This window comes from Hyperoodon ampullatus (assembly GCF_949752795.1).
Source record: "Hyperoodon ampullatus genome assembly, chromosome: 5".
In the NCBI taxonomy this organism is placed as follows: domain Eukaryota; kingdom Metazoa; phylum Chordata; class Mammalia; order Artiodactyla; family Ziphiidae; genus Hyperoodon; species Hyperoodon ampullatus.
In genome coordinates this window covers 38,227,150-38,247,824 of record NC_136918.1, presented here as the reverse complement: position 1 = coordinate 38,247,824, position 20,675 = coordinate 38,227,150, and the positions used below count along the sequence as shown (strand labels likewise).

Genomic DNA, 20,675 nt, shown 5'->3' with positions numbered 1-20,675 from the left:
TACTGTTCTTTCAGTCTTTTCTTTTTAATAAGTGTGCCAAAAATGAGAATAGTTTACGACATCTCTCTGATGCCGGTAAATGAGCTGGGGTTATATGAAGCTGATGAAATATTATGCCAACAATTCACTGATCATAAGCGATATGGTATCTCCATTTCTGCTGGCAGAGTTTACTCCAGGAGTACCACAAACCCCACCTGACCTCTTGTTCTCCACCGGTCAGACCCAGTCCAAACGTATGATGGATGTTGTAGCAGGTGTTGCTATCTTCCAGCAACCTAGGGTGTGGTCAGGACAGGAACTGTACTTCAGTTCATGTACTTAACAAATCAGTGTTCTTTCCTTAGATCCTGATGAGTGCTGAGGAAAATTCGGACTTACCCAGCTTTCTGAAACCTCTTCTCCAAGAGGTTCCAAACATACCTGATTTTCTGCACTTGGATGCATTCCAAATGCAATTACAAATGTAACAGAAAAGCTGTCATTCACAAAGTAAAGCCCATCAGGGGAGGTGAGGGCTGTTTATTACATGCAGCTCTCACTTTCCTTGATATGTAGCTGTAATTCCCAGCCCAGCAGTGTGATTTTTAGAACGTTCATCCAATAAATACATTATTTTCTTGTAACAAAAACATGCCACAACATTGTACTCTTAACATCACTTACTTTTAATTCTGGCTTCAGTATGGCTTGGTTTATGACAGTGGTAGTCAGCCACCAGGGGTTCTTCTGGGTTCTTGCTTACAGGAAACTTCAGTGTGGATAAGTAGAGGCAGATTACCTTCTTCCTCATATATCTTTGAAATTCATCCTAGAGAAGACAATCCAGCCCATAAATTCTCCAGTGTTGTTCAATAAAGCACTCAATCAACCAAATACCTACCAAGTGCTAGACCAGTGGTTCCCAAAGTTTGAGCTGCAGATAAGAGCATCAGCATTATCTTGGAACTTGCTAGAAATGCAGGTTCTCAGCCTCACCCCAAACCTACTGGATCCGATATTCAGCAGTCTCTGTTTTAAAGATCCCTCCAGGTAATTCTGATTTGCACTAAAATTTAAGAACCACTGTGTTAGGGGATAAAGAGAAAGATACACTTTGCAAGAAACTTTATATCCAGAAAATAGTTTCCAACTATCTTAAAATCACACCTTGATGTTTAAAATGTATAATTTCCTCAAAATACATATTTTTGAAAAACTGAACAATCATTCCCATGTTATGTCTTTAAGAGTTATAACACTGACAGCCACTGCTCAGGGAATGGCTAAGGGCTCTCACAATTAGCCTGACATGGTAGAAATTTCTCCAGGCTGATGTGGAGGAAATGCCCTTCATTCCTGAGTCAAAATAAGACACAGCAAATAGATGGCAGAGATAGTTTTGCTATCTCCTATTTGTGGACAGGGAAACTTAAATAGAGGAGGATCCACTCTGGAATGCTGGCCATCACAGGCTGTGCAATAGATGCAACACAGAAGGGCACGCACCATTGTCCTTAGCAAAATAGTGTCTGCTTCTTGCAAGGAGCATGGGATACAGTTGGTCCATACCCTCCACTGGGGCTTCCAGTAGAATAACAGGAGAAGGAGCCAACAGGTCAGCACAGATGTTATGAGGCAGAGAGCTCTGTGTAGATTCTGGGTCTGGTAACCAAACACCTCTTGGAAAGTAAATAAAAGATTTACTCTATTTTTTTCCCACATAAAAATGCATTCTGTTCCAAGACACACAAACTTTAGATTCAGGGGCTGGTTGAGAAAGAAATCTAGTTTTGGCTGGTTGAATCAGATTGATTGCATACAGCTGTCAGCTGATACAATTAAAAAAGAAGGAAGGACTCATTTTGCTACCTTGGCATATGGAACTAAAACATTAGGAGGAAGGAATGGACAGACTTATTTAGTTCTAAATACTCATAAGAGTCACCTCAGGTTTATAAAATACTTCATGTTTTGGATCAGATTTACTTCTTTTAGATATACGGTTTTTTTTAAAAAAATTATTAATGTGAAGTTACTGGAGGAAGATGATAAAATTATGACCAATGTGATCTATACTTATATATCTTGCTTTATTCAGATTCAGATTTGTTTTATAATAATTTGACTAAGAAGGATTGCGAGTGTGCCTAAGTGTACTGATTTCTAAAACAGTAGGGCAATATAAATTATGAGATTATTTGTGGACATGAAAAACTTTCAAAAGACAGCATATAGGTATTTACCCTGAGAGTAACATCCTGAAATATTTCTATTTTTAATAATAGGTTTAGTTAATGTTTGTCATGAATTGAGTAAAGACTTGAGATGTGGTTTTAGGGGAAGATAACTAGCCAAAAACAATAGATTTGTTTAATTAAAGCTAATTTCTAGTTTCCACCTCCTACAATGAAGTTTCACAGCATTGTTTTTTAAATTTCAAAAACTAGATATTTAGTGTGAAGACCCAGAGGGCTCCTGATTAGGATTGACATTGTTACTCTACCATTATTTTACTTTCTGTTGTTATTTTGTGTGTGTGTGTGTGTGTGTGTGTGTGTGTTCTAAGACTGAAATCCCGGGTCCAGATCATAGGGCTATAATGTCAAGAAGATAGGATTTTACTGAGTCTCTATAGCACTCTCAGTGATGGAATCTCCTGAATTTTATGCCAGTTTAGATCATGCCATAATAAACCTCTTGTCTTAATTCTTTGGAAAAGTTTTCATCTTCACTATGGTCATTTTCATTAATATTTTCTAATAAAGAACTCTGCGGTAGATTAACATTTCAATAGCAGTTGTTGAAAGTAACCCTTAGACATATTGGAAAGGTCACAGGCTTAAGAAGCTAAGACATAAGTTTGAGTCACCACTGTGCTAGTTTTCAGCTATGTAAACTTAGGTAAATCATTTCACCTCTAGGGAATCCCAATTTCCTCTTCTACAAAACAATTAGAAATACGTGCCTTACAGGGTACTTGTGCTCAAATGAGATAATGTCACCTTAAGTGTTCTGCAAAGTAATTACAATGTTAAGAGTTCCTTTCCACTACTCCTCAACACAATCACCTGCCTGGGGAAACAATGACTGTTATGTTTAGTGATGCTGCCACTCTATTTGGAGATTATTCATGATAAGATTTAAATGTAACTTAGAAACGTGTTTTCAGTTGGATCTCCTTTCTCTCTCCTCTCTTTCCTCTAATTCTGTAAACCTGTTTTGGTTTTATTTGTGAATTATAGGTTTATTAGACTCAAATAAAAAGTATATGCCAGTTCACATATTATGTCATAAATATGCATTCTTTTACAAAGTTATTTACAGGGGCTATTGCCAAAACCCAAGTGTGCGCAAAATAGAAGCAGAACAGTTTGGAATTTTAGTCCAGCTTGTAGCTGAAATGAACACATTTCAGGAAAATGACTTTCCTTTTTTCTGTTTACTTACACACAGCAGTGGCATTGGTAATCATAATTCTGATTCCCCTTCAGGTCTTTTCTATACTTTTTTTTATTAAAAAAGGAACTCACAGTGTTATCAAGACTGCAATGAAATCACTATAGCTACACACTGCTAACAACCTTATAAACTAGAGTAATTCTTTAGGGAAAGCAAGGTGAAAAATTGTACTAAGAATTATAAAGATGTTTCTATCCCTTGAATCAGTAATTCTGCACTCAAAAATATACCCAAAGGAAATAATACAGAAAGTGGAAAGTGATGTATATAAAGATGTTCAGCACAGCATTATCTGTAATAGCAAAATTATTAGAAGAAATAAATGATAGCTAATGGTTCAATAAGATGTGAGTCAAAACAATGGGCTATTGTGGGGACATTAAAAACAAAATGTATGGGCTTCCCTGGTGGCGCAGTGGTTGAGAGTCTGCCTGCCAATGCAGGGGACATGGGTTCGTGCCCCGGTCCGGGAGGATCCCACATGCCGCGGAGCGCCTGGGCTCGTGAGCCATGGCCGCTGAGCCTGTGTGTCCAGAGCCTGTGCTCCACAATGGGAGAGGCCACAGCAGTGAGAGGTCCGTGTACCGCAAAAAAAAAAAAAAAAAGTATGAATTCATTGTAGAGGTATGGGACATTATATGATATAATGCTAAGTGAAGGAAAGAACATAGAACAGATAAAATAGATGGAAAACAAATAGCAACATTATGAACTTTAACCTAAATATACCAGTAATTACATTAAATGTAAATGGCCTTAAGTCTGTGACTGAAAGCAAAGATTGTCAGACTACATAATAAAAGAAGATCTACTATATGCTGTTTACAAGAGACACACTTTAAATATAAAGAAGCAGATAGATTATAAGGATAAAGAAGGGAGAAAATATATCATGCAAAGACTAACAAAAGAAAATCAGTATAGCTATATTAATATCAGACAAAATAGACTCTAAGAAAAGAAATATTATGAGAAAAAGAAGGACAAAGATCCATTCAACAGAGAGACATAACAATCTTAAATTTTTGTGTACCTGTAAACATAGTTTCAAAACTTGTAAAGCATAATTGATAGAACTTAAATTCACTCTCATTATTGAAGATTTTAACACATAAGGAAGGAAATAAAGATAAGAAGAGAAATGAATAAAATAGAAAGCAGACATACAATAGAGGCAATAATGCCAAATTTATACTTTGTGAGGTTAATAAAATTGATAAATAAATCTGAGTATTTTTAAGGTTCTAAAAGAAAATGAATGTGTAGCTAAAAACCTTTCTACCAAAAACAAACAAACAAACAAACAAACTTCAAGCCCAGATGGGTTGTGAATCCTTTCAAATATTTAAGGTAGAAATGATACCATTCTTTCACAAACTCTTTCATAAATAGAGGTGGGAATGCTCCCAACTCATTCTATGAGGCAGGCATACTCAGATACCAAAATCTGATACGTATGTTACAAGAAAGGAAAATTACAGGCTAAGATCTGTCAGAAACATGGATGAAATAATCCTGAAATATATCATCTAACTAATTCAGTGATAAATTAAAAAGGTGATACATCATTACCAAATGGAATTTATTCTAGGATTACAAGGATTTGAAAATCACTGTATTTGGTATGTTAACTTTCAGGAGGAAAATTATAAGGTGATCTCAATAGATACAGAGAAACTTTCATAAAATTCAACACCAATACATTAAAAAAAGAGAAAACAGAAAGAAACCTCTCAGCAACCTAACAATAGATAGGAACATCTTTCAGCTAACATCATGCTTAATGATAAAATATAGGCCTCTCCTGAGATCACAAGCAAAATAAGGTTATCAACAATCACCACTAATATCTGGTATAGTATTGGAAGTCTTAACCAGTGCAGTAAGGCAAGAAAAAGAAATAATGTTTACAATAATTGGAAAATGAAAAGTAACAATACTGTATTATATACTTGAAAGTTGCTAAGACAGTAAGTCTTAAAGTTCTCACTACAAAAAAGAAGTGATAACTATGTGAGGTGATGGAGGTGTTTGCTAATGCTATGGTGGTAATCATTTCACATATTTAAGTGTATCTAATCAACACATTGTATACTTTAAACTTACAAATTGTTATATGTCAATTATATCTCAATAACCTTGGGGAAAAAAGAAGTAAAACTCTTTTTATGAGTATATAATGTGATTATGTACATGAAGAAATGAAAAGAATGTACAAACAAATTATTAGAGTTAATAAGTGAATTTATCAAGGTCACTGGATATTGAGTCAATATAGAAAAACTAATTGTATTTGTATATACTAGTAACAAACAATTTGAAAATAAAGTTAAATATCATTTGCAATACTATCAAGGGAAAAAATCTTGTAATAGTTCTAACAAAGTTGTACAGGACCTCTAAATTAAAATCTATATATTATTGCTGAGAGCAAATATCTAAATAAATGGAGAGATATATTAAGTTTGGGGACTAACCGTTAGCAATCCCATTTAACCAAGTGATGATAGAGGTCATAGAACTGTACACTTAAGATCAGTGTAATTTATTGACACCACTGTATTATATATGTCAATAAAAATAAAATAAAAGTGGAGTTTGTTATTAGATATTGTTCCAAGCAGGTAGAAGTTACTTTAATTACTTCAGTGAGATTGGATTGAGAAAGAGAAAACGGCAGCAAAATTTGAAAAGTGACTGAAAAAAGAAAAAGACCAGAGAAGGGGATTTCTATTGGAAATAGGAGGTTTGGTGACCTGGGAATACAGGAGCTGCCTCCTGGTGTGGATGATTGGAAAGTGCTGCATACACAGGAGCAGAGATAAAATCACATCCCTGTAACCAAGATAAATTTCTGTGAAAGACATTGCTTATGGCTGGGTACAGCTCAATCAAAATATCAACAGTTTTTTTTTCCCCTATCTGTTAAAAAATAAGTAAGTAGATAGTAAACCTAGATAGCAGATAGTAGATAGATAGATAGATGGATGATAGATAGATATAAAAGACCTTGTTAATGTCAGAGTAACTTTCAGAAATAAGTAGCTCCTTGAGCAAAGATGAGTAGAAGCAATGTTTTTGCTTCTTTGATAAACTGGCCTCATAAATCTTGGTAAAATTCCTTTCTATCATTTCTCAGTTTTCCCAGAGTTTATGTGGCTTGATATGGGACTTGAGGTTTAGGATAAAAGAATCACTACTTTATTTGGTACTCTTTCAATCTACTCCCAGCTGGCTTGCCAATGTTTATGTGATTCGAGTTTATCATGTTTCCATTTGACCGATTAATCTCAAGTATAATTTGATTGTTCTAGATGATTATTCTTCTGATGCAGTAAGAGTCACTCAGATTTCTCCTAAATATTGATTTACCTCTGGTAAAATCCATTAAGAAATGCAGGGTAGAGGAGAGAGCCAGGAACAATATGTGTGCCATAAGAGGAAGATAAGTAGAATCCAGAGGTCTTGTAAATGTAAAGATACTGGGAACAGGAGTGAGAGGATCAGAATCTCAACCCCATTATACGTGGCTCGTTGCAATAAAGTGAGTTTTGCCACCTATTAGCTATGTGACCTCAGGACTTAACTTCTCTAAGTCTCAGTTTCCATCTCTGTACTTAGGGGATATTAATAACACACACCTGGAAGAATGGTTGTGAAGATTAAACAAGAAGTGTAAGGTGTAGCACAAAGGAAGTGCTCTCTCACGGTTAGCAGTGGTCTGATAATAGGTTCATTCAAAGGAGGAGAGAGGTGACTCCTTCAGTTTTGAGTTGCAATACACTGAGTCAAGGATGGTAATGAAAACGGGCTGTGTTCCACAGGGTGAGGACCCCATATCTGCCACCTATTAGTGGAGTTGAATAGCACAGAGGTTGTGCCCATCTTCACCTAGACTTGAGTTGTATTCTCTCTAAGCAGTAACGTTCCCTCACTTTTTTGTTCCCTGCTAGAATTCTGTATTCCAGATAACAGGAGAGGTAACACAGCCTTAATTGTCTTTTTCTAGGACCAGAATACGGAGGAAGCAGCTTGGATTAGGAGTAACTGAAATATGCACATGCCTTTTGACAGAGGTTGTTCCCTAAGGTCACAATTTAGAGTCCTATCCAGGTCTATCAGCAGAGCCTCTGTTCTTTATAGCCCACCCCATTGCCTTCTAGAAGCTCTCACTTCTATTTCCTGCTCCATCACTTGCCAGTTAATGTGATCGGGGTAAATGATTTATTTCACTGAACTTTAGAGTCCTCATGTGAAAAATGTGGCTGGTTGTAAAACACAGTGGAAGTAGTCTGATGTCACAGTTAAAAGCTTGGGATGTTGTGTGAGAAAACCAAGTTCAAATCATGCCTCTACCACTTAACCAGATATCTGACCTTGGGTTCCACTTTACTTCTGATGACTCAATTTCCTCCTTCATAAATGGAAATAATAACATTAACTATTTTTCTAGGGTTGTTGTGAGAAACTAATGTGATAATGCATGCAAAGTATTTAACACAGATCCTGAAACATTTTGAACACTCAGTATATGTTGAGAGTAAATATTAGCTTGGTTAATTTACAACAAAATTTCAGTGGATTAAAAGTGGCTAGTCCCATCGGACTCACTGTGAAATGATTTGACCACAGGCAATATTTAGAGCTAAATATTATTTGCCAAAATCATAAGTTGTGTTTCTGAAAGTGATTGATCCAGTGGCTTAAATGGAATTTTTGCTTTTCCCACTGAGCACAAATTGTCAAAACTGAAGTCAAATGCAGGCCAAAAAGAAAACTGCTCATCTTTGTAATATGTGAAACTAGGAAAAAGGCTTTAAGATAAACACCAAACTAATTAAAAGATTAACAGATGTAGTAACTATATACACGAGCACGCCCAAGCACACACACACACCAGTACAACCATCCTTCACTTGCATAAGAGATAAACAGTGTGACAGAGCATCCTCTGATGCTTATGTAATGTGACCTTTTATACATTTACTTAGCTGAGCCTCAGTTTCCTCAGCTGTAAAATTGATATCTGAGTAACTAGCTCATAGGGATTCAATGAGAACATACATGAAGTACTAGCACAGAAAGGGCATTTTAAAAAAATCTTTTTTCTTTCTTTTCTTTATAGGTAGTTCTCACAGCTGCCATCAGAGACAGAGCTAGGATTGGTCATATTCTTCAGGAAAGGAGAATTACATGACCCAGCTTCATCTAAGCATGGTTTCCTCACCAAATTTCCTTTTGGTGGGATCCTCTTAGTTTTATGGAACCATCTCCTAGGGTCTCCTCCTGTCTTTGTTCTGGAATTTTTATTGCATCTGGAGCAGTAGCATTTATGAACCACTGGTCTTGTAAACAGGTCTTTTTCAGCTTTTGTAAATCATCTTATTCTTATGTTCACCATTCATGTGTTTATCCATCTGAAATATCTGTCGCATACCCACCATGCAAAGACACAGTAGTGATTCAAATTTTTTGGAATGGGTTACTTTCATAACACTTTTACTTCCTCAAACCAGATTCTTACAGCTCAAAGTTGTAAATTGATTTACTCAACCAAGATATCACATAAATAACTCTCAGTACTTCAATTTTCTTCTGTGGATGGTAATGCCAGCTTTTGGCTGTGACATGTTAGGCTTTTCCATGAGTGAGAATGTTCCAATAGCCTTAGAGTAAGTTATCTTTTTCTGTATAATCCTCAAACTTTTAGTTCTTTGAATCATGGCCAAGGAGATAATATCTCTAAGTCCTTGTATGATGCTAGAATTCATCATGTTTTATCTTCTTTTTTTAAAACAACAATCACAGCACTGAGTTTCTATTTATTATTCACAATCTACCCTTTGCTGTCTTTATCTAGACATGCCAAATTGTGTTCTTTTATGTGTTAAATGGGAAGATATTCTTAAAATGCTCTCTTATCTCTAACTCTGCCATGTTTTAAAGTTCTTTTCTTTAATGTTAGGATAATATTGTCTCTAGGTAGTGAATAATGTTAGTGTGGCTATTGTTCCTCAACCTTCTATTACTGGTTTAGTCACATGTAGTAATTTGTGTTAGTTATCACTAGTTGCCAAATGTTGTGAATTATAGTTTCCTGTATTTTTCCCTGCATTCATGCCATGAAGTGCCCTTTGAGTAAGGATAAAATGTCACGAGTACTTTCACTTTTATCTACATTTGACAATAAGAACTAACCTTTCTGGACATTTACTTAGGTGTCACTTAATCTTCCCAAGAATCCTATGAAATAGACATTATCATGTATTGAAATAGTTATTATTATTAATAATATTTGTAAGTTATTATTTGTAGATCAAAGAAACTGAGTCTTGGTGGGGGGAAGATAAGTTAGGAGTTTGGGATTAACATACACACACTACTATTTATAAAATAGATAACCAACAAGGGAACTAAATAAATATTTTGTAATAACATATAAGGGAAAAGAATCTGAAAAAGAATAGATATATATATATATAACTGAATCACTTTGCTGTACACCTGAACCTAACACAACATTGTAAATCAACTACACTTCAATAAATAAATAAATAAATAAATAATAAAAACCTTTGCCAATCCCCCCCAAAATAAAATAAAAGGTAGACATGGTGACAAACTAGAAGAATTAAAAAGACACTGAGACTTGAAGAAGTTTAAAATAGGGACTTCCCTGGTGGCGCAGTGGATAAGTATCCGCCTGCCAATGCAGGGGACACAGGTTTGAGCCCTGGTCTGGGAAGATCCCACATGATGCGGAGCAACTAAGCCCGTGTGCCACAACTACTGAGCCTGTGCTCTAGAGCCCACGAGCCACAACTACTGAGCCCACGTGCCACAACTACTGAAGCCCGCGTGCCTAAAGCCCATGTTTCGCAAGCCACCACAGTGAGAAGCCTGTGCACTGCAACGAAGAGTAGCCTCCGCTGGCCTCCCACTCGCTGCAACTAGAGAAATCCTTCACACAGCAATGTAGACCCAATACAGCCAAAAATAAATGAATAAATTAAAAAAAAATTTTTGTTTAAAAAAAGTTTAAAATAAGTACTGAAATAGTTTAACCTCTTAAATATTCCCCTTATGTTTTTTTTTAAACATCTTTATTGGAGTATAATTGCTTTACAATGCTGTGTTAGTTCTTTCTGGAATAAGTAAAGCCATTCCCTCTTTAGAAGTGTGAATCAAAATCCAGTGCCAAAGATATGTACATAATGTCACACTCAGCTGTAGCCATGCTCATAAAGTCAGCCAGGACTACTATAGCAAAAGTGCTATCACGTCGTCTTCCTGGAAGTAAAAGTGCAACTGAGGACCTTTGTTTGATGAGGCTAATGGCAACAGAGCACTGAAAGTACATCAAAAGGGAATGAGGCGCATGGGCTGGCTAGCAGGGACCATTTCTAGAACCAAAATTTGCCCTACGTCAAAGGCATGGGGCACCATGGCATGTTCTGTTAAAAGTTATTTGTGGAGCAAGAGCATCACTAAACAGGAGGAGTGTCTCAGGAATTATTTGGTTCAAATTTCTCTTTTGGAAAAAAATAGCTGTACACCATCCTTCACAGATGAACACCTATTGTCTTTTTAAGATAGGCTACTCACTACCTGGCAGGGCTGCACCTTCGCTGTTGGACAGCTGTGATGGTGTATTCATTTTCTATCACTGCATAACAAGTGGCTTAAAAAACACAAATTTATTGTCTTACAGTTTCCATGGGTTAAGTCTGGTTAGCTGGTCCTCTGTTCAGCATCTCGCAAGACTAAAATAAGGTGTTGTCTGGACTGTGCTCCTTCTGGAGATCAAGGATTTCATTCAAGATTACATGGTTTAGTGGCTTCCCTGGTGGCACAGTGGTTAAGAGTCCACCTGCCGATGCAGGGGACACGGGTTCGTGCCCTGGTCCGGGAAGATCCCACATGTCACGGAGCGGCTGGGCCCATGAGACATGGCCTCTGAGCCTGCGTGTCCGGAGCCTGTGCTCCGCAACGGGAGAGGCCACAGCAGTGAGAGGCCCGCGTACCACCAAAAAAAAAAAAAAAAAAAAAAAAAAAAGATTACATGGTTTAAAGGTGTTTAAAAAAAAAAAAGATTACATGGCTGTCGGCAGGATTCAGTGGCTTGTAGCTTTAGAACAGAGGTCTCTGTTCTCTTGCTGGTTGTCAGCCAGAAGTTACTCTCAGTTCTCAGTTCTTAGAGACCACTCAGAGCTCCTTGCTACCCTGAACCTTCCATCTTCAAAGATGCAATGGAAAACCTCCCTTGCATCAAATCCCTCTCATGCTTTAAATCTCTCTGACTTCAGGAAGGGCCCAGTTTCTTTTCTTGGCTCACCTGATGAGGTCAGACCCATCCAGATTCTCTCTCTTTTTTTTTTTAATTGAAATTTAGTTGATTTACAAGATTGTGTAAGTTTCAGGTATACAGAAAAGTGATTCAGTTATTTGTTTTCAGATTATATTTAAGTTATTACAAGATACTGAATATAATTCCCTGTGTTATACAGTAAATCCTTGTTGCTTATCTGTTTTATGTATAGTAGTTTATACCTGTTAATCCCATACTCCTAACTTGTCCTTCCCTCCCTCCTTCTCCCCTTTGGTAACCATAAGCTTGTTTTCTATGTCTGTTTCTGTTTTGTATATAGATTCATTTCTATTTTTTTTTAGGATTCCACACATAAGTGATATCATATAATATTTGTATTTCTTTGTCTGGCATTTCATTTGGTATATTCTCTAGGCCCATCCACGTTGCTGCAAGTGGCAATGTTTCATTCTTTTTCATGGCTGAGTAATACTGCATTGTGTGTGTATATATATATATACCATATCTTCCTAAGCCAGTCATCTGTTGACAGGCACTTGGGTTGTTTCCATATCTTGGTGATTGTAAATACTGCTGCTGTGAACATTGGGGCGCATGTATTTTTTTAAATTAGAGTTTTCATCTTTTCCAGATATATGCCCAGGAGTGGGATTGCTGGATCATATGGTAACTCTATTTTTCATTTTTTAAGGAACCTCCATACTGTTTTCCACAGTGACTGCACCAGTTTACATTTCCACAAACAGTTTAAGAGGGTTTCCTTTTCTCTATACCTTCTCCAGCATTTATTATTTGTAAATCCCTTTTTGCCATACAACATAACATAATCACAGGAATTAGAGCTCATCATACTTTTGGGTGCCACCCACACTCAACCAGAGGGGATAATACAAAGGCAAAGCTCATTGGAGGGGTGTCATGTTAAGATTCTGCCACCACAGGTGGTTAGGAAGTTCTTCCATAAGGAAAATAGATCAGGCTGGACTCTGCCAACCTCTACTCTGTTCTCCACATCAGCCACTTAACTATTGGAAGACAACCACTGTGATTGTTCTTTGGGGAACTATTTCCAATGTCTTTGAAACAGTTATTACCTAAATCATAGCAGGATTTATTTCCTCTATTCTGCAAAACAAACTCCAACAAGATATCCAAGGACTCTTTTTATAGTTATATCATATTGGCAACTAAAATCCAGCCATAACCAAATAAAGTACTTTTCCATGCATAGCTAAGCCCAAGTCATTGATCTGCTCACCTTGTATTTTTATAATAACTTAAGACAAAAACTCAATAATGAGGCCTATTGCACTGCATCTTGCCAACTTCTCCCCTACAATCCAGCCTGGAGAACTTTTTTGTTTGTCCGCACCGCGTGGCACTCAGCATCTTAATTCCCCAACAAGGGATCAAACCCATGCTCCCTGCAGTGAAAACATGGAGTCCTAACCACTGCAACACCAAGAAAGTCCCTAGAGAACTTTTTGAATCTTGATTCTGTCATCTATAGTGTTCTCTCTCCCTCGTAATGAGGTGTCAGTTGAAGATGAGATAAACTTGCTGTCACCCAATCTGTTAATATAAATGGTGACTAAACAGAGAAAAGAGACAATAAAGCTCACTTTTTAATTTTCAGTTTTAGTCCCTTGAATTTTTTTTCCCTGACATCATCCTTTACTGATATTAATAACAAAAGTGAAAGAAAGTTTTAAAAAATCCCAGAAAACTCAATGAAGTCATAAATCAGAAGTTCCATCTTCTTTCGAAAGTTCTGTGATTTTTCTAATAAACAGAACACATGTAATTACTTTCCTATTATGGATAATTAAGGACAGATCCATGAGATGGGTGTATTACATACAAGTAAAAATCTTAAAAGGAAATAAGAATGAATTTTAAAAACACAACAGTGACATGTCCAAACAGGAAGGCCTCACCCAAAGCTCTAGGGGAATGGTCACCAAGTTAGTGTACCCAGGGTAGGGTGAGAGATCTGTTAATTGGTTCTATTTCAGATACTTCTCGTTACTAATATCCAAGGGGATTTCCTTATTTAGAAGTTATTTGTAGTCCCTTGAGTTTTGTTTTGTTTTTCCTTTAATGGAAGATGAGGAGTATGTGACAGTGTTTAAAATAATTCAGATGTTCAAAACTCCTAATTTTTCTTAACAACTCTTCACATACTGTTTTTGAAATGGTAGACCTCAAACAATTATCATTCCCCAAGTTTAATCAGAGGCGGGGGAAATATTCTCAGCATCAATTTCACTTATTTGTATTTCTGTAATTTTTAAAGCCACATGACAACTCCTGACTCCTTGCATGTAAATCTACCGTTCATATTTTCATAGCACTTTCCATCTTTCCTATGTGACCCTCTCAAACCCTGTGAATCAGAAGGGGTAATTGATGTCATTCTTAGGCAACTAACAAGGTCCCAAAAGGTGTCCGCAGCCACCCAGTCAGCAGTGAAACCTTGACTAAGATGTGCTGTCTTTTTGCCTTCTGGGGATGCTCCAACCTGTGATTTTGAGGCTAGTGTGGTGGGCATCTGTGCAGAGGGGAGCACCGATGGAATGGTTGGGCTTGGCAACCGATGTGAATCACGCAGCACTTCCGTCTCAGGAGCAGAATCAAGACGATCTCTGGAAAGTAAATGCAGCAAGCATGGCCAGAGGGAACTCCAAAAGAGAGGATGTTGTGCACATCCTGTGCGTCCCGACGTGCCTGGCTGCAGGGAGATATAATCCCTTTTTTCTCCCAGGAGAGTAATAATAATGCTAAAATGATACCAATCATTCATTGAAAACATCCCAGCCTTTCCTACGGTGGTTCCATGGAACAGTAGTCATGAGGGTATCTGTACGCCCTGCCCAACACACACAGGAGAGAGTCCATGGATACATACATACATGTGAAATAGAGCACACTGCAATGCCCCTTTCGGAGATTCACAAAGAACCACAGTATACTACAGGCTCTGAGAGGGCCTACTGTTATTGGCTTGCCTGTTTCACCTAGTATTTCTCAAACCTAACTGCTAGGGGGAAAAAGCAGACTTTTTATACAGTAAATACCTATTATGATATTGTACAACAGAAGATATTTTTGGAAAGTCTGTCTTACCTCATTTAATCCGCACCACAATTCTGAATGGTAGGTATTACTATCCTCATTTTACAAATAACTCAGGGACGTTAAATAACTTACCCAACAGGACCAGAATTTAAACCCAGGCCTGCCTGAGAACAAATTTCATTCCATTAGGTAGGAGCTATACAGCCCGAAGGCTCCAGGCTCATTGAGGGTCTGGAGCTGTGAAGGATGCTGTGGGCTGTTAGTGAGTCTGTGGGTCCTGAGAGGACCACAGGAGGAGATGAGAAAAGCTGACTGTGAACGGAGGGTCTGATGAAATGCGGGGCAGAAGAATGGAGACACTTTTAGGAAAAAGCCAGGTGAAGGAGAAAGAGACCCCTGGGGCCAGGTGGGAGTGGGAGGGTGGGAGAGGTTGGGAAGGACAGTCAAGGCCTGTACAGTGAGGGCATCTATCACATGGGCTGTTGTGAGGGTGACATGAAATATTGCTTGTCAAGCACTGAGCACGATACCAACACAGGACGTGTGAGCCGCTGCCCCCCAGGAGGAGCTAGGGGTGGTAGAGGACAGGAGATGATACAGCAAGGTTCAACTGCAGAGGCTCCTGCCATGCTTTCTGCTGTGCTGAGCTCAGCAAAATGACCCAAACCTGCACATGGATCATCTCACAGACCCTCACCGCCCATGGAGACAGTTTCTACCTCACGCCCTCTCGCACATCACAGGGCTTGTTCCCTTGAACTGACGACTGCAAGAAATCAGATGGGGCCATGGGGAACCTTCAGGAAAGGAAGAGCAAGTGAGGAGAGGTCGTAAAACCACGGACTGACAGGCTTCCAAAGGCTGGGACTAGTCTAGGCCGAATTTGACTTTGGCCCACTGATTATCTAAAAAAAAAAAAAAAAAGAAAAGAATTTTTTTCCAAAGTTTATAATTTTACATAAGCATACAGATTTCTGGCTTCCTTTTCAAACTTGAAAGATCTGACAGCACTGGGCCTGTGACTTATAGGACAGCAATTGCCCCGAGGCAGGTGGCAAATTCCTCTCAGCTGTGCACCTGGGTCACCCCCTGTAGCCTACCTGCCTCACCAAGTTTCCTGATCCACCCGAGTAGGTTTTGCATCTGTGCTCTCTGCCTAAGCTCTTGAGTAAGATTTATGGAGAGGTCAACAGCCCGTCCCTCTCCCCAAGATGCCATGATAATGAGGTAAGCCTAGCTGGGAGTCCTAACAACATTTTTTTGGTGGATTTCTCTAGAACTGTTTGATCACCAACAAAAAAGAAGAAAAGAGGCTCCTGATCTGTTCTTGAATACTTTGATACTCACGCCCTCTCTATGGTTAAGAGATGGAAAACACGAGGCTCTAAACTTCACCAATGCAATACCTAATTAGATAAGAATTAAGAGCAACCAGAAATTTTCATGAACGCTCATCGACATGCTGAAAAAAAATTAGATCTGGCACAGAGTCGTTCAGTAGTGAACACATGTGAGTAGGTTTAATTCTTTGCATCCCTTCAGTCCAAGGATTTTAGAACACTGTCCCACTGTCAAGATCAGTGGGTTACAATAGTGTATGCCACCGATGTGAGCCACTTTTGTAATTTCAATTTCCCAGCAGCCACTTTAAAGAAGTAAAAAAAAGCGAGTGAAGTTAATTTTCACAATATGTTTTATTTAACCCAAGCTATCCAAAACATTGTCATTTCAATGTATAATCAATGTAAAAATTATTAATGAGATATTTTACACATTGTTTCTATTGTCTTCAAAAGCCTCTGTGTATTTTACACTAGAGCACATTTCAGTTGGAACCACCTACTTCTCTAAAACCACACGTGGCCAGTGGTTGCCTTTTGGACAGTGCACGTATACGTGAAGTCACTTACTTTCTGTAGGTTCATAAATGTGGTAGGTGGGGAGAGAGTGGGTATGGATTTCCCATGGATCTCATAGGGAACCAGAAAAATCAGCCAAGAAACTAATACCTTTCTGATATATGAACCATGTCCTCTGGATTCCTTTCCACCCTCCAGTGCGCCCTTTCTATTCCATCCCCCCTTTTTCTTCATCTCCCTTTCTCATTGCCTAGCTAGAGTGTGAACAGCACGGGGTGTGGAGGGGGAAGGAGTGAACTGGTTTCCTAGCCTGGCTCTTGGAGGCTGAGGACCTTGGGCAAGTTACTTAACCTCCCAAGTCTCAGATTTCTTGTCTATGAAATAGGATTAATTCCTTCCGTGAGTTCTGAGGATCAAATAAAATAATAAATCTAAACTCCTCAGCACCAAAGAGCTATTGCAGGAGTTCTCAAGTTTTTCATGATTATTTTTCAAGATTTGTCTGTGTTAAGTGGTAGGGGCAGTGGGAAAAAAGAATCGGAGAAATGCGAACTTTTTTCTTTTTAACGTGTGCTAAATCCCAGGTCACGCACTATTCCTTCTTCAGTACTTGGTGCTTAAAATCTCTCCTGGCTCTTGTAAGGCATGATTTCAGCCCAAAGCACTCTGAGACCAAGTTATTCAGATATACTAAAGATCAAAGAATTTTTTTAAAAAGTGTTTCAGGTTTTGCCTGAATTTGTCTAATTATATGGAGTGCCAGATGATGAGGAGAACACCTCAGTGAGTACCCTGTGGGAGTGCACACCGATGACTCTGCAAAATGGCTGAGGGGAGCTTCGCGGGTCCAATCAATGCACATGAGGCTGGCAAGAATGCCATCATCTAGAAGACACAACTTTCTCGCCCCTGCAGGTCCCCCAGTATAAAGGTGTGCCTTGTGGATCTCCAGGAGACTTACCAGACTTAAACCTCTACAGTTCCTAAAGCCAGCATCACCCCAAGTAGCCCACAGGCTCAGGCACTTTGAGAAACTATAATAAAAAGAAGGGAAGACTCACCAGTTCATTCTCTCCTCCTGGGTTGAGCAAAGCCCGATGGTCCTTCCTACTTTCCTCCTCCATCTGAACTGGACCTCCCAGCTAATTCCTTGGGGGAAATGTCAAAACCACCGGGGCTTCTGTGAACTCAGAACAATCACTACTTGTCATTGCTGTTGTCAGAAGCTTTTAAAATCTCTTAGCACATGCCTTACCTATTAGGCTTACAAAGGCAAGAGAGGAAATACTTTCCTCAGCCACAGGATTGGTCTGTTAATCTGTCCTTTTTTTTTTTTTTTTAGCAAGTAATGATGCTATTTTTTTTAATTTATATATTTTATTTTATTTTTGGCTGCATTGGGTCTTCATTGCTGTGCGCAGGCTTTTCTCTGGTTGCGGCAAGCGGGGGCTACTCTTTGTTGCTGTGCATGGGAGCTTCTCATTGCGGTGGCTTCTCTTGTTGTGGAGCATGGGCTTCTAGGTGTGTGGGTTTCAGTAGTTGTGGCACATGGGCTCAGTAGTTGTGGCGCACGGGCTTAGCTACTCTGCGTCATGTGGGATCTTCTCGGACCAGGGCTTGCACCCATGTCCTCTGCATTGGCAGGCAGATTCTTAACCACTGTGCCACCAGGGAAGCCCTATCCTTTTGTTTTTTTTAATTCTTAGTATTTATTTGCTGAGCTAGATGCGAGTGCCTCCAGACTTAACTTGTTGAACTAGGAAGATAAGTAATTGCATGTCTGTCCATAAATATCTCAGTCAATGAATGGGATTGGCCACTTTGCCAAAAACCTGAGACAGAAGGGTTAACCAGTGAGAGATGACTGAAAACCTTATGAACTTGGGAAAAGTAGTGAGCATACTGGGGGTGACAATGAAAATTGAAGGAAGAGGTTTTGGTTCATGACGGGGAATGTAGGGACCACTTTGGAATTGGGAAAATCTGAATTCTAATCCCTGTTCTACTGATGATTCTGGACAAATCACTTAAAACCTGAAATTTAGGCTGCTAGTATATAACACGTCAACAATGAGCATTGAGTTGATACGAGGATATAAGATGATGTTTGTAAAAGCCCAACTATAGCATGTGTCACACTCAGTAAGAGATCATCATCTTCACACTAACCAAGAAGAAACAAACTTTTTTAAAGTAAAGTATAATGATAATAATTTGATTCCTTTCACTTTCTCTTTTTAGTTTAAAAAGTTTTCAGATAAGTAAAGTAGATGGAGGGAGGAAGAGCTAGGAAGGCTAAATATTGGGGATGTCATCTAGATTCCAACAGTTGTATAACCACCACTGAATTTGATTTTTTTTTTTTTGCCGTACGCAGACCTCTCACTGTTGTGGCCTCTCCCGTTGTGGAGCACAGGCTCCAGACGCACAGACTCAGCGGCCATGGCTCACAGGCCCAGCCGCTCCGTGGCATGGGGGATCTTCCCAGACCGGGGCATGAACCTGTGTCCCCTGCATCGGCAGGCGGACTCTCAACCACTGCGCCACCAGGGAAGCCCTGAATTTGATATTTTTATCAAAAAAATAGGTGCACTGTGATCCATTCAGGAGTTGGTTAGTTTGTTCACGATAAAAACTTTTATCATATTATTATTGCCTTTTTATTGCATCTAGTCCTGATGTGGTAACATCAGGACACAATAACTGAACAAAACTCTTGCAACTTTGGCCATGGAAGAAAATTCACTGAGAATGAATACTACTGGAGGATGATGCTTGACTCTTTCCACTGCCTGAAATAGTTGTTTGTTGCCTTGAGGGGAAACGAGTGCCCACCTTGAAGTTCAGGAGAGGTCAACATGCTCTCTCAGGAGAAAGTGACTGATGAGAATAAACAGACAATTACAGCTTTTCATGCCATAGGGGCTACTGAGGTGCCCACATGATAAAAGAACATGTCATCACAAATGTTGCATTTGAAGTAGCACCAATCTAAAGTAGAGCTCAGATATGGAGAAGAGTCCTCGATTTTAGTAAAACCTAGTGAAAGACTTGAGGGGCAGTCATCATTCACTTCTTACTTATCAGCTATTCACTCATTTTTTTTTGCTAGAAGAAGCCCTACTTTGTCAGGGCAGCATGACTTCAGATAAAAGCCCCAAGGATGAGTCATGATGTGTCTTAGACTGGGCATGTGACCCAGTTCTCAACAGTAAAATACACGGGAAAGAGCAGGGGACAGGAGTCTTCTGGGAAAGAATGCCCTATTGACAAAAGAGAGAGAACTTTTTCTTCCTTTACAAATATGTGAAGATGCAATGCTTAGAGCATGACAGCCATCTTTAGATCATGAGGAAGATGAAAATCACCATGTTAATGACAGTGGAGTAAAGGATAAAAGGGCTTAGATCCTGATGATCCCATTGAGCCACATGACTAACCTGGAACCACCTAGCTCTAGACACCTCGTTAAACATACAATTAAATGTTCTTAATAAAGACACTGTTGTTTGTGGTTTCTGTTACAGCCAAAAGATACAAAATATAACACTCATAGCAACTCCATTCAGCTTTTATTCAGCAATTATGCATTAAACAACAGATATTCCAGACATTGTGCTGAGCCCTTGGGAGTCAGTGATGAAAAGGAGAGAGCCACCACCCTGAGGGAGTTTATAGTTGCTTGGGAAAGACAGGCAAGTAAGCAGCCTCTTTAATAGGAAAGACATCAAATTCAGATTTAATGGGATAATAACAGCTTCCCAAAGGAAATGACACCTATGCTGACATCTCAAAGATGAGCACATGTTAACCACATGGAAGGAATAGGGGATATTGGTGGATGGTGAACACATTCTAGACCAGAGAACAGAAGAACAGAATGTGTGAAAAGGTTCAAGAGAGGTGAGAAAATATAGCTTATATGTGGTATCAAGAGATATCAAAGTAAGGCTTGAGAACAGAGGGAA

The 20,675-nt window shown here is 38.8% G+C and overlaps 1 pseudogene across 1 annotated transcript in view; it reads right to left on the bottom strand.

The window, feature by feature from the left end:
- Positions 1-17,831, bottom strand: part of LOC307053709 (putative cation-transporting ATPase 13A5) — a 104,941-nt pseudogene extending 87,110 nt beyond the window's left edge. The window contains exons 1-9 of the transcript in view: positions 17,769-17,831; positions 17,499-17,644; positions 15,568-15,645; positions 14,202-14,415; positions 10,653-10,789; positions 1,489-1,687; positions 667-811; positions 382-452; positions 193-278 (exon numbers count right to left, since the gene is read on the bottom strand). The product of the transcript in view is annotated as a putative cation-transporting ATPase 13A5 (transcript). The remainder of the gene's footprint in view (positions 1-192; positions 279-381; positions 453-666; positions 812-1,488; positions 1,688-10,652; positions 10,790-14,201; positions 14,416-15,567; positions 15,646-17,498; positions 17,645-17,768) is intronic.
- Between the last annotated feature and the right edge of the window lie 2,844 nt (positions 17,832-20,675).